We start from the raw sequence: 16,161 nt of genomic DNA, 5'->3' as shown, positions 1-16,161 counted from the left end.
TGGCGCCGGCGGAGGGAGTCATTCCTGCAGCTGCACTTCCGGTCGGCATTTTGTTCTGAGAGGGAGAGACGGAACGAGAGAGAGACACACACAGGGCTCCTTCCCCCCACCCTCCCCCCCCCCCCCCCCGCCGGTCCCGCCCCCCCCGCCACCACCAAGCCGCAGGGAGGGACGCCCCCGCCGACAGGAGGATTGGTTCCCGGGCCCGCGGCGATGCCCCCCCGGTAGCTCGGGCCCCTGGTCGGGTGTTTGTGAGTGTTTCTATGTGGGAGAAGGAGGAGGAGGAGGAAGAAGCAGCAACGATTTGTCTTCTCGGCTGGTCTCCCCCCGGCTCTACATGTTCCCCGCACTGAGGAGACGGAAGAGGAGCCGTAGCCACCCCCACTCCTGGCCCGGATTATAGTCTCTCGCCACAGCGGCCTCGGCCTCCCCTTGGATTCAGACGCCGATTCGCCCAGGTAAATTCCTGCTCTTTATTTCGGCGGCGGCGGCGTCGGCGGCGGCGGCGCCAGGTCCTCAGCGTCTCTCCTCCTCGCTCCCCTCCCCGCCGTTTCCTTAGCGGCCCCAGGTCTCTTCCACGGGCGAGTCTAGAGTTCGCTCCTCTCTGGTGGCAGCCGCCTTGGGTGGCGGTGGTTTTGTACCCTCTCCCGGCCGGCTCCGGTGGCGGGGACTGGGCTCCTGCCGGGCGGCCGGGGAGGCGTAGGCCCGGCGGAGAGTGCAGGCCGCGGGCCAGCGGAATCTACTTGAGCTCGGGGATTAGGAGAGCTCCGGGCTGAGCGGAGCGACTGCTGGTCGGTGACAGGCCTCGCCCGGGAGAGGAGCCGTAGCTAGTGAGGAGGCGGAAACAATACAACTAACAGCAAATGTGCCCTGATCGTCCCCATATTTACAACTTTCCCGGTCCGGGAGTGGGGAACGTCCCAGTGAAACAAACAACCCCCCTTCTTCCCCCTGTGACCCCATGAAGGGAGGAAGTAGTTTCAGTTAGTGAGACAAACGTAAATACTCAGACACGGATCCCGAGGTAATTCTTTCTCTTTGTAAAACTTGTTTCGACGTTGGAAAGTTCATAAAGACTCATTTTCTTTTTTAAAGAATTAAATCGTCCGCATGAATATTTAATACAGAAAACCATACTATGGTAGACACTGCACATCTCCCCCTCCAAGAGCTTTTTATTTTGTTGTTTGACAGTGTTGTTGCACATGGACTTTTTATTCAAAGACAAGTATAAAGTACTTGACAGGTTTACTCTGCCACTTTCTATTTGTATGCGTTATGTAAGGGCAGTTTCAAACTACTGTACATAAAACACTCAGGTACTTCCTGACCAAAAGGTGTAGGAGCATAAAAGAAATTTTAAGTGTTCTCAGAATTTTGCTGAGATACGGGTAAAACCGATTTTCTTTTAAGAAAAAAAAAAAAAAAAAGGAAGAAAAAATTAAGTTTACTTAAAATCCTTGGGAGGTTGAAAAATTGTAGAAGGTGCCATCCTTTCATGTCAGGGCAGTTCTTCTTGAGGTCCCAGGATTGTCATTGGCTGTTTGTGCCATGATGTTTGACTGTGTAATGAGAGAGGTGTCATTTTAATAGGTCAAATGTATCTGTAAATGATGGAGAAAAATGTCAGTTCTAACTTGACAAGTTCTAGTTCATGAGTAACTTAAGTGTTTCGAGCTTGTTTATGGAGGCGTTCGTAATATAGGTTGGTATAAGAGGGAAACGCCAATTAAAAATTCCTCAGGCAAATAGCTAGGAAAATGTACCTGGGTTACACTATTTTGATACTTTGTTTCATATTCGCTGAAGGAAAACTTTCACTGGTTAAAATCAAGCGGCACTGCTCAGCGAAATCTCTTGTTTTACTAGTTTATGTTACATTGGTTCAAATTTTTTGTGTCGTTAAATTATTGTCACTGTAGAGTGAGTTACTTTGTGAAGGTTATTTTTTAGTTTAGCGTCCTGCTTACAATAAATTGTTCCACATTTCCTGCAAATGTACGGATAAATGCTTAAAAGAATGAAGTTAATATAGCTGTCACGTACTAGGCATGTTTTTAATGCTATAAATCCGTGTAGTAGTCAGTAGCGTGTCCGTGATTTGTATTGGTCAGGGAGCAGTTTGAATTTTAAAAAGCCTGAAGCTCCTGCTGAGCCCCAATCCCGGCCTCCCTCCCTCCCACTAATCTCCCATTCCTGTCTTTGTGCTGCCTGCTCCTGTTAGACACTGTTTGCTACGGGGCCTCAGGCCTACTGCGGGTGGGGGGTGTGCGAGTGGGGGGCATGCCAGGGAGGGAATGCAGACGGGGAGAACACATCTTAAGAAAACAGAGGGTTTGCTTTTTTGGTGCTGGGGGTGGCAAGGACTTCATATAAATGTTTTAAAGGCCCTTATATATTCCTGTGATTATCTCTACAACTTTTATTTAATTAAAATACTAAGATGTATATCAAGGGATAAACATATTTCTCCTAAAGATAATGAAAAGAGGAGTTCTGCTTGCTTAGTTTTCATGAACTGAAGCAACTTATTTTTAGAGGTTGTCTTCTTAGGAAGATATTTGAATAAGTGCGTTAGATATTGGGTTTATATGACTGATTCTTTTTCTCTTGAGACTTTGGAACTAAGTTATAGTGAATTAGTTCTTCCCAATTTGTTTTCCCAATTCTACATATTTAGTAATTTGTGAGTAATATAGGTTGTATGGAAGCTTTCATTATGATATCTACAGTTAAAATTTCTTTAAATTTAAAAATATGTCTTGTTTGGTTCAGACCAGTTAAATACGTCACTTTTAAAGGAGAAAACATTGTGTAAAATTCAAATTGTAAAATTTAAACTAGTAACCTAGTTGGAGAGAATAATTTGTTTCCCTAAAGAGTGTAGTCTATTCATTCTGCTTCCCCTCTGTTGGCTGGAATATTCGCCAGTGGCTAATCATCTATTTCCATTTTTAAAAAATTTAAATTCAGTGAAAGGAGAGATCAGAAGTGTTCCAGTAATCTTATAATCCTGGTTATATTATTTGGGGAAATATTTTCTAGTATACCTAAAGGAAATTTCAACAATATCACTTATTGTTTGTCTTGACTCTGAAGAGTTATCAATAACTTCTGTTATGTGAAAAGAGATTTCAAGTGAATAATGAAAGTAAGTCAGAGTTGAACATCAAATAATTTCCAGTGTTTGAAAAGTGTGTATAGGATGCTTCCTTTTTAAAGTCATTCAACAATTTGTTTACTAAAGTTATTTGAGAACATTTTTGAACCTGTTCTAGAGATCTATTATAATATTGTCTGCTTTTAAGGAAAAGTTGTACGTTGAAAAAAGAAAAACTGTCTACGTAAGATTATTTTTAGGGATGAAAAGTGAGTTTTTACTATGGCAGTAAACTTGGTTCTTCATAGTAGTCATTATTAAATTTCAAAAGTATGAGTAAAGCTGTACCAATTCAAAATTTTCTTTACTTGGAGCCAGACTACCCCACTGAAAAACGTATTTTCTTTTCTTTTTTTTTTTTTTTTAATTTATTTGAAAAATGTATTTTCTAAGGCTTCTTCAACTAATTTCATGTTTATCTTTTTGGTACCAATCCGCCATCAAACTGTCAGAAATATTTGAACATATCTGTGTTACATGTTTGATATACCCCATTGTGGCATTTTTAGTTTCTCAAAATAAAATGTGTTAATAATATGAGTAAATAAAAACCAGTAGTTTGCATTTTATATAATTTCATTTAGTCCTCCTTTCTGGTGTTTATTAGGAAAAGCATAATTTGTAAGAAACTCTAAAATTTTAAATTAAGATTTCCATTTACGTGAAGCGATTAGGAAATCTGAATGAAACAAGAATTGCTTTTAGAGAAATGTAACTTTAATTCTGTTTATCACATTTACTTGCCATAAAAGTGAATGGGAAATAACTGACTAGGAACCTTTATAGAAGTCTGACAACTAACTGTTCAGCTGAACATGCTTATTTTAATATCCTGAGCATACTAGGTTAGGTTTGGTGGTAATTTATGGTCTTATATAGACTTTAAAAATTATCTTAAAGGTGGACTTTTTAAGCAAAATTTTTTCTTTTTTCACAGTTGTCATTTATAGTAATTCTTTGTATTTTAAAACTAGTTCTTTTTCAAGGTGACCTGAGTTTATTTAAAAATATTCTGATATCCCTGTGAGAGAAGTGACCAGCATGATTTCTGTTTAATGATGAAATACTTGACACTTAAGAGGCCATGTGATTTGTGTAGATTCATGTAGTAAGTCAGTGGGAGAATAAGGGATTCCCTGACACTAGTTTTTCTTAGATTTTGTTCCTTTAAGAAATGTGTGAGCTCTGGTCTTGAAGCTAGATGTTGCTCCGTCATGACACAGTTACCATTTGTGACTTTTTGAATTCTCTAAGTTCAAAATACATTTTCCTCTTCTTTTAGAGAGATGCTACCTGTTTCTTGGTTGTATTTTCCTAGTATTAAAATAGAGTGGAATTTTAGTGTTTCTGATTAATGTAAAAGGAATTTTAAACTCCATGTCTCTTAAGGCCATCATTGTAATTTTAAAGGGTATTTTATGTGCTTAGAATATTTTGCCCAAATAAATTAAGTAATAAAAGTAACTTTAGATATTTGTCATGTGTAATTTCTTTTTCTTGGTGTAAATCTGGAGTCAATTTTATTGAATTGAATTTTGTCAAATTGCATTATGTTTTAAGGCATATTCTTTTCTATTCTTAAAGCTATATTATTAGGAGAGATCACTTGTTGATGTATGTAGCATTGCCAGCTAAGATTTTGTCACACAAAATTTTGAGGGCTTATTATTTGCCAGGAGTTAAGTCTGTCCCTGTAATATTTAATCCTTTAACAAGCCCAAAAGTAGAAACAATAATTATCTACAATTTACAGATGAGGAAACTGAAGCTACAAAGGTTTAGAAAACTGCTAATGGTTCTATAATTAGTAAATGATTAGTCTGATTTACGTTTGTTCTTGTGGATTCAGGATTCTACATATCTAGTTTCAGTAAAATTTTAATACTATCCTTTGAGTGTTGAGTTGATTTGATACTTGCCAGTCATTTAGTCAAGAAAATTGTGTACTTCAGGCAAAGAAGCTGAAATGAAATTCAGGCTATATGTTCTGTAGATATAATACTTTTAAAAAATCAACAACTCTTTACTATCTTTAAAAAATTTTTTTTGTTAAGCAGTCTGTGAAGCTTTTAGTTCTTTTAAGATTTTAATATTGAGTTGAAGTTCTTTGTCAAAGCATCTGTTAGAAAGAAAAAATTCAGCTTTGGAGAGTCATTTCGTTCAAAGAAATGTATATGACCAATATTAGGATAGTAGCTGAATCTATAAATTAGTATGACTGATCATTTTGTAAAGTTTCAATATTTTTATAGCCAGAGAATGTTGATCATTCCAGTTATCAACTTGGGAGGTTGTACACTTATTCCAGAACTGTTGCCATTACATACAACCTTAGAGGAATTTATTTTGTGAATATCTTTAACACATTTGAAATAGTCTCTTTCTCATCTTTATAACAAATCTTTTTTTTCTGGGGTGAATTTGAGTTTTAGATACAGTACAACATCATTTGAAACTTAAGAAACTTAGTTTAGGAAACTAAGATTTAATGGATTTTTTTGTGTCTGGCACTATGTTGAGTGCTTTATGTTTATAACATGTAATATTGAGTGTTTCCATGTGCCAGAAACTGTGCCAGGAAAAGTTTTTCAGTTCCTTAAGGTATTGAAAACTTGTATATGAAGTTGAAGTTGGCTGTCTGAGAAAACTGAGATATAGAATGATTACGTGACTAGCCCAAGGTCACACAACTAATAAGTTCAAGAAAGTGGAGAAAGGACTTCAGATTTGAAACTTTACCCGTAAGTCTCAGCCATGAGACTGTGTATCATGATTTGAACCACCCAGGTACTTAGTGAAGTTAATGATAGTGTTCTCTTTTTGCAGAGGAAATTGAGGTTCATCATGTTTAAAAAACTTATCCAGTGTAGCAAATCTAGCAAATGTTAGAATTAGGATTCCAGTTAAACTATATCTAATTCCGAAACAACTATTATTTGTATTCTTCTAACCTGGCTCTTCAAAATTTATAATACAATTTTTGGTGAAAGGATAGTCTTGATTATAAAGTTAGTGACACTGTTTTTCTTGTGGGGCTTAAAAGAGTAGTCCTAAAATGTTTTGGTCAGTTACAGCTGATTCATTATTTGATTATAGTCTTAAAAAAAAAAAAAGCAGCTTGTTACTTTACATCATGTATAGCACACAAAATGTTTGTATATTCACATGTGCATATATGATATTGCTTTTTAAATACATGTACTGTGGAATATAGTAAATGTAGATATCTGTGGACTAGGTAGCGTTAGAAAATTTGGCAAAAGCTATTTATTCTCAGGCTACAAAAATACTGAAATTTAAAAAAATGATCAGTCATGCTAATTTATAGATTAACTATTTTTATGATTTTACTGTGGTTCTTGTTACTTTTAATAATAATGTTAAGCATTAAAAAAATTCCCAATAAAGCATTAAATTTTCAAAACAATTCATGTAGGTAAATTGCTTTGCCATCTTACATGTGTAACGTATCACTTAACATGGATATACTAAATTCCTTTAGAGTTCTCTTTTGTACATATTTGTTCTTTAACAGAAAAGAAAAACTTTTTCAGAAATTAGCAATATTCATTTATTGAAATAATTATGTATACTTTTACCTCTCCTGAGAATTTCAGAAGCTGTGACATAATTTTAAAATGCTCGATTTCCTTTTGTTAAAATTAACATATTTGGGTCAGTTATGCAGATGAAATACATACTTATTTTTATATGAGCACTGTTGAAAAAATTCATATTCTAGATACATTAGAACTAACAATGTCTAAAGCACTAATAAATTATTAAATTCTGACTATAATATACTTTTAAAATATTAGTCTTTATGATTTTTATTTATGATCTTTAATTTGGTATTGTAATTGTCCTTTAATCCTAGCCAGGAAATACATTGCAGCGTTTTCTCAACACTGCTACTTGTCAACCCTCTCAGTATTTTGAAACCTGCGTTTAGTTGTCTTTATTTGAATCAGATTGTGGGTTGCCAGTTTCCAGCTAAAGACATTGATCATCTGAGTGTATGTTCTATGTAATTTAGTTTTTTCTTGGTAATGACCAAGTTGAAATTTTACATGGTTTTAAGTTGAACATAACTTCATTTATTATTTATTTATTTTTATTAATAATACTATTCTTTAAATTTGATACACATGAAAAAACTTTTTTCCTAGGGCTCTGCTTATACCTCAGAAAGCTCAATTGAAAGTTAAAATGTCATGACGTGAAAACTACTGATTCTTTCCCCTTTGAGAAAATAATTCAGAAACTACTGTTTATTCCCTACCTTACCTTCAAGTTATCCTGAAAGACACAAACACTTTTATTTAACACTACTAATCTTTTTACTTTTTTTTCTTTCCCTTTTGTTATGTATCTCTTCCTTTCACTGTCAGTGTCCATTGCATCTTTATCTCCCCCAAAGCAAATTTTTACATGCTGTGGCTAATGTAGGTATTTGTTGTTAATGTGGATGGTCTTATAATGTGTTACTTTCACTGATGAAACCTAGGCAGTTTCAGAGGCCTCAAATTCTGAGATCTTCATAAGTTCAAAATAGATTGCTGGTGGAAAAACATTGATATTCACCATGAAAATATATATTTGTGTATTGTTCCCACTTTGTTTCTGCAGATATATATTACTTTTTAAAATGTGAGCTCAAGGATCAGAATTTTTTTGTAAGGAGAAAGAGAAAGCATTGCCTTTGCAAAATTTCCCTGATCATTCCATTTTATAGCCTTTGTATGGTTTTTTACTTGTAACCTTTGATAAAAGAATTTGTTTCTATCTGTCAGCCATATTTGTTGTTTAGTTAGAATTGAGCCATATGTATTTCTTAAAGATATGTTTTTAAATCTAAGATTAGTGAATGGCAACTATATTTCTCTTAATTTCAAAATATAATTTTCTTACGTAGAGTTGTGTTCTTGAGGGCTTCTTGCTTTGGGGATAAGAATATTTTATTTACATATATCCCTAACAATACATACATAACTTTATAAAAATAAAGAAAACTTTAAAGCAGAGTTCCTTTTTAAGCTGTTAGTGAGGATCATGAAGTACAGGAAGGGTTTTTTTGTTCTGATTCCTTAGCCAATATAATTGGAGTAAGATACTGGAATATTGCAAGAGGTGAAGTATTTACTTTCTTATTTTAATCTTTGGATTTATTATAGTTTTTTCTTTGCCAATTTAATTAGTATATACAATCAGATAAATTAACTAATGAGAAATACATTACAGCAGGTAAAAAAAAAAAAATGCTATTCAGAGTTAGCAAAGCCTGAGTCCTTTCCTCTTACTCTCCTACCTGGACAGCATGAGCTTTACCACTCTTTCCACCTTCTCCACCAACTACCAGTCCCTGGGCCCTGTCCAGCTGCTCAGCTATGACGCCTGACTGGTCAGCAGTGCGGCCAGCGTCTATGCAGGTGCTAGGAGCTCTGGTTCCCGGATCTCTGTGTCCTGCTCCACCAGCTTCTGCAGCAGCTTGGGGTCCAGGGACCTGGCCAAGGGGATGGCCCAGGATCTGGCAGGAATGGGAAGCATCCAGTACAAGGAGACCATGCAAAGCCTGAACGACCGCCTGGCCTCCTACCTGGACAGAGTGAGGGGCCTAGGACCAAGAACCAGAGGCTGGAGAGCAAAATCCAGGAGCACCTGAACAAGAAGGGGCCCCAGGTCAGAGACTGGGGTCATTACTTCAAGGTCATCGAGGACCTGAGAGCTCAGATCTTCGCAAATACCGTGAACAATGCTTGCATCATTCTGCAGATCAACAATGCCCGTCTTGCTGCTGATGACTTTAGAGTCAAGTATGAGACAGAGCTGGCCATGTGCCAGTCTGTGGAGAGCAACATCCATGGGCTCTGCAAGGTCATCGATGACACCAGTGTCACTCAGCTGCAGCTGGAGACAGATTGAGGCTCTCAGGGAGGAGCTGTTCTTCATGAAGGAGAACCACGAAGAGGAAGTAAAAGGCCTACAAACCTTGCCAGATCTGGATTGATCGTGGAGGTAGATGCTCCCAAATATCAGGATTTCGCCAAGATCATAGCAGACATCCAGGCCCAACACAACAAGCTGATTCAGAAGAATCAAGAGGAGCCAGGCAAGTACTGGTCTCAGCAGATTGAGGAGAGCACCACAGTGGTCACTATGTTGTCCCTGTAAGTTGGAGCTGCTGAGATGACGCTCACAGAGCTGAGACATTCAGTCCAGTCCTTGGAGATCCACCTGGACTCGAGAAATCTGAAGGCCAGCTTCTGGAGAACAGCCTGAGGGAGGTGGTGGCCCGCTAGGCTCTGCAGATATAGAGCATCTCAACAGAATTTTATAGTACTTGGATTCGGAGCTGGCACAGACCCGGAAAGAGGGGCAGGGCCAGGCCCAAAAGTATGAGGCCCTGCTGAACATCAAGGTCAAGCTGAAGACTAAGAGAACCACCTGCCACGACCTGCTTGAAGACGACGAGGACTTCAATATTGGTGACGCCCCGGACAGCAGCAATTCCATGCACGCAATCCAAAAGACCGCCATCCCCTGGATAGTGGATGGCAGAATGGTGTCTAAGACCAGTGACACCAAAGTTCTGGGACATTAAACCAGCAGAAGCAGGGTACTCTTCAGGGAGCAGGAGGCCAATAAAAGGTTCAGAGATCATTGGGGAAAAAAAGATGCTATTCAGTTAAAATAGTGATCTGATGACTGAATTTTTTTTTTAAATGTCAGTTGTATTGAGGTATAATTTATACAGTAAAAGTCTTTTGGGTGTACTGTTTGAGTTTTGACAAACATACGCAGTCTTACAACCACCACCGCAATCAGAATATTTCCGTTATCCCCAAAAGTTCCCGTGAGTCCCTTTATAATCAGTTTCCTACTGCTACTGCAGCCCAAGGCAACTAGGTCTGATTTCTGTCTCTATAGTTTTTCCTTTTCTGGAACATAAAAATGGAATCATATATAGCCTTTTATGTCTTTTTTTTTTTTTTTAATTTAGCAGAAAGCTTCTGAGATTCATTCATGTTCTATGTATCAGTAGTTTGTCACTGAAGCTTAAAATTGTTAACTTTGGTGATGCTCTTATGAAAGAGTATTATCAAAAAATACCACTTTGAACAGCTGTAGATATTTCTCTCAGATTTTAGCAGTGGCCTCGTTATTGAACATTTTACTTGCTCACTTTTACCTCTCACCCCTGCCCCAAATTTTACTTGCCTGTTTTTACCCATCACCCCCCAAAACTAGTGTAATTGACATTATGATATGGCATTTATTTATGTTGGTAAATGCTGTTTAATGCTCTATCAGGCAGGTGAAATAGACCTTACTCTCTTTTTCATCATAATTAAAATAAGAAGCATCTTACATTTTGAACTTACAGCACGTAGAAACTAGAATAAAAAGTGAGGGATGATGCAATAATACCAAAAACTTGAGTTTACCTTTGCTTTAGGTTTAGTGTTTATAAGGTTATGCTGAAAATAGAGTATAGTGAATAGCAGTCATAGCCTCTCTTCCAATGATTAAAGTTAGAAAAGCAGTGTTCTTTACTGAAAGCTGGGGGCAGATAATGAGAGAAGAGTCATTTTCTGGACATTTTATTCGACTACCTTTCCTTTATTCAACCACCTTTCTCCCTTCCTTTTTGAAACAGCTTCATCTCTGGGGTATTCTCTTCTTGTTGTTTCCTTATGTATTTGACCTCCTATTTGTTAAGTCTTTTGCTAGTTTGTCCTCCTCTACCTACCCCTTTAAATGTTTGTATTCTCCAGGTAGTGCTTCAAACTTAGTTCTGTTCTCTTTTCCTGTTGATCTCATTTATTCACATGACATGTTACATGCTACCTGTATGCTGATGACTCACAAATCTATCTCTCGAATATATTTCTCTTCTGAGCCAGATCCAGCTGTCTACCAGATACATCCTGATGTCCCACAAATAGTAGAAATTCCAAAGTATGTAAGTCTGCATTCATTCTTTAATTCTTCCCTACTCTGACCTCCTGTCACCCAAAGAAAGAAAATTATTCTTAAAAAAATATATTAAGTAGGTTAGTGTTTTCATTATCAACTCATTTACCTAAACTAGAAATTTGGGATAATCCTTAATACTTCTTTACCATACTTCCAGTCCAGTTGTTCACCCAGTTCTGACATTTGTAACACTTCCTAAATATCACTTTAATCTACCCCTTCCCCAATGTTTTGATTCTGTGAGTGGACCTGAACATACAGTTTTGTCAGATTGAATAACTCCTAGCATTTAAAGAAAGATTTAGAGATAATTGTGAAAGTAATATGTATTTAGTACTGGATACTTCTTGCTTCTTTGCTTGGGCTCTGGTATTTAAAATTAAGGTGTAATGTTTAGTAACAGTGACACTGTATAGCCTAAATGTGATTGTGTTCTATTATATCTAAAATTTAGGGCTTTTGACTTACAGCCCAGTTTATCAGCTGGAAGACTTGAACTCATTTTTTATCTTTCGATACCTTGCTTTTAGAGTATTGCATTTCATGGAGGTGTATATTAATTTCAATACTTTGTGTTTATGTGTTTTGGAGCAGGGTAGAGGAAAAAATGGGAATGTGTAAGGAAATTTCAAGGAAGGGCTTTTGAATTGACTTTCCTATAATGTGGAAACAAGTTTACTTGAATAACATTTTCACTTTTATTGCTAAGTACAGAAAACTAAAGAAATGTTGTGGGATATGGTACTACTCAGGTGCTAGGCATGCACATGTTTTTAATGACAGGAGTCAGATACGTTGTAACAGTATTACTTGTGAGTTTGAAAATTAATGTTTATGGTGTTGTATATAACCTTATGATATTTCTTCCTTAAAATAAGAAGCTACCTCTCCACCCCACAGTTTGAGCCAAAGGGTCTGCTTGAAATTATTAGTTTAAATAATCCTGAGTGGCTCCTTTGTAAAGGGCATTTTAAAATGTAATACTCCCTTCAAAAAAAAAAGCAAGCATTTTCTTCAGTACATCTAGAGTTTATAACTAAAGAAGTAATATATGCTATGTTTTGCTCCAGTGCCATGTACTATATTTTGGAATGAATACAGTCAGCCTAAAGGCAGTTTACAAAGGCTGAAGGGAGACCCAGTTTGGTGGTCATTGGATCGTTGTGGTGGATTGCACGTATTAAGCACTCAACAAACAATTGTTGAATAAATCAATTTGAATGTATTTCATTTTGGGGATATAGGACTAATTGGAGTGACAGATGATGGGTGGGGCTTGCTAAATACTGAGCAAGTTTTATAGAGGAAAGAAAACTTGAAGCCCAGAATGGTGAGCAGCATTGACAGCAAAGAATTGGTGTAATTTAGTGAACTATTTGTATTTGGACAATAAGGTTTGCTTAGCTGGTTAAGAGAAAGATTTAAGGTTTGCTTAGCTGGATAAGAATGAATTGTAGGCTTGGGCTAAAATTATCTTCCTAATCCAGATGTTCGTATTAAGACTTGGGAGGTGTTGTGAGAAAAGGGAAAGAGATATTTCTTACAGTTATTCAATCTACTCAGCGTTTCCTAGTATATGTCAGGGTGCCATTGCACTGTCCTCAGTATTCACATGAGGGTTTCTAAAAACTAGAATTTAAAATCACATATAATTTACGGTAAACTCGTAACTATCCTAGGATGAAGTTCAGTATCTGAGTCTCTAATAATTAGTTACCTAGTTGTTGAGCCACGTTGCCATCTACTCTGATTTAGCATATGTTTTTTGTGATTCTGATATTTTAATCTGAAAGATAAACACCACAGTTTTAGCGTGTTTTATAAAAATTTTATAATTCAATAACAATTCATTCCTTTAGTTTTCTTGGAAGCCAAAACTACATATAGTTTTCTGATATGTTAAAGTTAAACTGTGAAATTTAGAACTTAAAAATTTTCAAGAGCTTTAAAGTTGAGGACTTTTCTTTTTTTCAATTATAGAAGCAATGTGAAAAAAATTATATGCTTTTTGGGAAATGGGAAAAATATAATCTCAAATCTTATGTTTTTCCTACTAAGTTTTTACATAAAAATATTTATAGTGAATGTAATTATGGTTAAATACATGTATTCATGCTATAAATTTATTCCTCTTTTCTATTAAGGTTGGTTCATAAAGATTTTCCCAGTTTTCTGTATGATGTTCGTAATTCTATAAAATGTTGCCCAGCATTTTGTCCGTGGATGAACCATAATTTATTTAGTCATTCTATTCTTGCATATTTTTTGCTTTTACTTTTTTGGTATATAAATAATAAGGCAGTAAACACATTTATATGTACACCCTTTAGGGGCTTTATTCCCTTAGAGTAGAATCTCGTAAGTGGAAGTCATTCTGTAAGTGTTAGTTGGGCCAAAAGATTTGAACATTTTTATGGCCCTTGATACATATTTCCAAAACTAATTTTACTCTGCTGTAATCTTTATTTTCATTCACATCTTAATGTCAGTCAGTAGATTTATTGTATTTTTCATGTAGAATACACACTTTCTATTAATATTATTAGCTCATTTAAATGCTCCCTTTTCCCACTATTGTGGCTGTGGTCCCTTTTTGCTATATATTTTTAACCTCTTAATGATAAACAGTTATGGCTTTTCATACTGTGTATATCATTTGGAGGTATTATATAGTAAAATTAGCGTGGGATCTAAACTATTAGCCAAGTAACATTTAGGCCAGTTCTTAACCCAAGCCCATGTCTTCAACTGTAAACTGAAGAGGTTCTCAGCTTTTGAGCTTTTGAGATTTCATGGACGATGAATTTATATATTATATGTGTGTGTGTGTGTATTTTATATATATGTGTCAAATCTTTGTTTCAAAATCTAGTTAAAGAAAAGCTAGGGGTATAGTTGCAGTTAAGGGATCTTCAGTATCTGCAGAAAGAAAGTGGTAAGGATATTGTAGACGGAGTGTAGTAAAAGAAAAGTCAATGTCTAGGTAAGACCCATTACTTAGTCTTAATATTGAAATATGAAATACCCAGTGTGATGCGAACATGGTCATGATCTCTCATATTCATTTTCTTATTCATCAAACACTGAGTGATTCCTATGTCTTTTCTCAGAAACTATTAAGCATTGCAGATGGTGGAATAAAAGACTTCATCCCACCCATCTTACAGTCTAATATCGTTTATAGACAGATAAACAGAGATTATGTTGCAATATCTAAGTGCTATGATCAAGATAAGGTATACTTGTAGCACTAGTGGTAGAGGTGGTCACCTTATTTAGACTAGTATAGTGAGGCAGTAAGTCAGAGTCCTCCTAGGTGTAATGGCTTGTAGGTATGGAAACTAAGTTTTGAAGGCTGTTAGTCATACTGGGGAGTCTCGGCCAACAATTTTATTTTGGAAACTGAAGATGGCTTAGAATATTAGGACATAGGCTGGAAAAGGGGCATGCCAAAAAGGATTGAAGCTACAGAGAGGGGCAGCCTACAGATTATGAAGGAATGGATATGCCTTACTAAGAATTCTGTATTTTCTTTTAAAGACAATGAAAAACCAGGAAGTTATTTAGTAGTGGAGTATATTTTGTGTGTACTTAAAAATATTTTTGGATAGTAGGCAGGAAAAGGGAGGCTCAAGAGGCCAGTAGGAGTTGAGGTCCTCAATTAAGATAGGGATATTGTAGAGAAGGAAACCCATAACAAATATTAAGGAGTTAGTCTGGTTATAGTTTAGTGATTCTATGTAGGTAGATTGGGTAAGGAGAATGAAAACAGTCAAGGATATCTCCTTGATTCCCAAGTTTCATAATTGTGGGCATATGAGAGTAGAATGTAAGTTAAATCAGTTTTGGCTGCCTGTGAATAAAAATATAGTCTACCAAAGCCTGTGTCACCTTTCAGACTTTAGAAGGAATGGATGTTGAAAAATTAAGTGGCGTGGTCAAATTGTACTAATGATTATTTGAAAATGACCTTTACAGCTGACCTAGAAGATCTCTCCGGTGTTAAATCAGGGTTTAAAGTAGCATGGTAGATTATAATCTTACTTGGTTAAATTACTAGAAGATAATACTATTTCTTCTTAATGCTTTGTTTTCCAGTATATTGACTATATTATTGTGAGCTTAGAATAACATAATGAATGTTCTTTAATAACTATTTTCTATTGTGTAAACCTCTCGTAGGGCCTTTCTGGTATATTTGTTTATCCTGCCTCATCTGAAAACCACCCCTTCAGTTTTATACTGAATTCATACATATGCTATAATGAAATCTTGTAATGAGAACTATGTTACTTTGTTCAAGAGGGGATTATCTTTACAAATATGATTAAAGGGCTTCTTTTAAAATAAATTTTAAAATGGGAGTAGCTTTTCAGAATTGTTATATGTAGGAACAGTTATAAAGCAGTCAAACTGATATATCCAAAATAACTGACCAGGTGACATACTGCCAAAATGAAAATTAGTACTTGCCAAGGTTCTAAGTATACTTAAGCAAAATGTGCTTGGTTTTACTTTTTGGTTTAAGACGTAGCATATCAGAATCACCTAGGGATTTTTTCAAACTTTAATGCTTTTTTGGAGATGAAAGATAAGTTTGTAAGTTTCTCTTTTAGCTGTGTTCCTTTAGACTTCTCAATCATTCAGTAAGAATTAATTGAATAACTGCTATGTGCTCAGCAATGAATACTAGATATTAGTTGTGGGCTTTCTTTTGAGTCTCCCTCCTGAATTTTTCATGGCTGCCTAAAAGATCCCTCTTTTTTTTCTATTCTATGAAAATATCATATGTAGACATAAAAGAGCAAGGAATCATGTGAGCAGAGTTAGTAAATTAGAATTTGAAAAATGATAGAATGGTGAGATGTGTTTAGTTCTGAAGAACAGAGGGGGAGTTGCTGAATACTACAGAGGACATAGATTTGAGGAAAGAAGAGTAGCAGATAGTGTAAATGAATTTGGTAGAAAAAAAATCATTTCAGCCTACCAGCAGTACTTCAAGTAAAATTAGAAATTGTGAACAG

At 36.1% G+C, this 16,161-nt stretch overlaps 1 protein-coding gene across 3 annotated transcripts in view; it reads left to right on the top strand.

Annotated features, from left to right (window-relative positions):
• Nucleotides 1-42: 42 nt before the first annotated feature.
• The window catches only part of NIPBL (NIPBL cohesin loading factor), a 191,117-nt gene continuing 174,998 nt past the window's right edge, over nucleotides 43-16,161 (top strand). For all 3 annotated transcript variants that reach the window (XM_032278937.1, XM_032278939.1, XM_032278942.1), the window contains exon 1: nucleotides 43-458. The gene's annotated coding sequence lies outside the window, so the exon portion shown is untranslated. The remainder of the gene's footprint in view (nucleotides 459-16,161) is intronic.

The sequence above is a fragment of the Sapajus apella genome, unplaced genomic scaffold (assembly GCF_009761245.1).
Source record: "Sapajus apella isolate SASKATOON/1434 unplaced genomic scaffold, GSC_monkey_1.0 scaffold11, whole genome shotgun sequence".
Lineage (NCBI taxonomy): Eukaryota > Metazoa > Chordata > Mammalia > Primates > Cebidae > Sapajus > Sapajus apella.
This window is presented reverse-complemented; position numbering and strand designations above follow the sequence as displayed.